The 1,552-nt window shown below is 44.1% G+C and overlaps 1 protein-coding gene across 2 annotated transcripts in view; it reads right to left on the minus strand.

The window, feature by feature from the left end:
- The window catches only part of PRMT5 (protein arginine methyltransferase 5), a 19,786-nt gene that overhangs the window by 5,875 nt on the left and 12,359 nt on the right, over positions 1-1,552 (minus strand). The window lies entirely within an intron of this gene.

A 1,552-nucleotide genomic window follows, 5' to 3' on the forward strand; every position in this document is an offset into this window, starting at 1 on the left:
GCGAAGGAGAGGAAGACCTTTGATGAGATGGACCGATTCTGTGACTGGAGTGGTGGGAATGAGTGCGTTTGAGATGGCTAGGTTGGCACAGTATAGAACGGCGTTTATAGAGCTCTTGTACATAGGGTCGCTATGAGTCACAAGCGACTCGATGGCACATAAAAGTAACAACAAACACCAATAATTAGAGCTTCATCACTAAGCATATTTGGTTCAATTCCAATTACAGTTCAGGTAATTTATAAATTAACTAGACAGATTCAACCAATCTCATTTTGAAGTCTGTCTAGGCAGGCAGAGTAAGATTCTTGTCTTCTCCACATTTTCACATCTAGCAACTGTTTTTCCCTAAGCTGTCCACCATGTTGTTGTTGTTATTACATGCCATCGAGTCGCTTGCGACTCATAGTGACCCTATGTACAACAGCCCTAAACTCTGCTCTGTCCTATGCCAATCACATCGTTTCCAATACACCCATTCCGATTGCCCCAGTCACTGAATCAATCCAGCCCATAAAGGGCCTTCCCCTCCTGCGCTGTCCCTGCACCCTCCCAAGCATGAAGTCCCTCTCCAAGGACCGGTCCCTCCTTACAACATGTCCAAAGTACATTAGATGAAGCCTCAGAATCCTTGCCTCCCAGGAGCCGCCTAGTTTAACCCTCTCCAGAATGAACCTGTTTGTTTGTCCAGGGTATCCTCAATATGTACTTTTATCTGTGGCAGCGCACCTAACTATTGTGTCACTAAAGCTCGTTGATGCTACGTGCCCTTGAGTGAACTCCTACTCAGAGGAACTCTATGATAAACAAACAGATTGGAGCCCTGCTCTGTGTCATCCTCATGATCTGACATGCTTGAGCACATAGTTACATTCAATGTGTTTGTTAATCTACTTTGTTGAGGGTCTTCATCTCTTCCTGACCCTCCACCTCTCTAAGGATGATTTGTCTTTCTTCCAAGGACTAGGCCCCCTGACAATATGCCTAAATTCAATGAGATGAAGATTCATCATCCTTGCCTCTAAGGAGCACCCTGGCTGAATCCTTAAGGAGTTCACAATTATTCCAGTCCCTGCATTGCCCTGTAGCACAGTCAAGACCCAAGCCAAAATTTAAGTCTCACTGCTGAAGAATCACTGTGAGGAAAATTTACATGCTCAAGTTCCTGGGGTGATAGTAGTGACATCTCCTAGACCTGGTCCCTGAGCCAAGCACATGTATCTCCAAATCAAGGAAGCTTAATTACTAACAGTTCCAGTCATTTTTGGATAATCTTCAACAGAATCTTGCTTGCATGTGATATTAATAATATTGTTCGATAGTTTCCACACTCTGGGGATATTGTAGCTATGTCAGATGGATCTTGGCTGAAAGCAGGGGGTACCAGAGGAATGTCTGTGTTTCACTGATTACGCAAAGACGTCTGATTGTGTGGATCACAACAAACTGTGACTAACTCTGAGAAGAATAGGAATCCCAGAACACTTGTTCATGCTAATGGAAATCTATACTTGGACCAGGAGGCAGTCATCAGAACAGAGCAAACAAACAC

This window comes from Elephantulus edwardii, unplaced genomic scaffold, assembly GCF_000299155.1.
Source record: "Elephantulus edwardii isolate Elephantulus edwardi_28Jun2011 unplaced genomic scaffold, EleEdw1.0 scaffold00026, whole genome shotgun sequence".
Taxonomy (NCBI): Eukaryota; Metazoa; Chordata; class Mammalia; order Macroscelidea; family Macroscelididae; genus Elephantulus; species Elephantulus edwardii.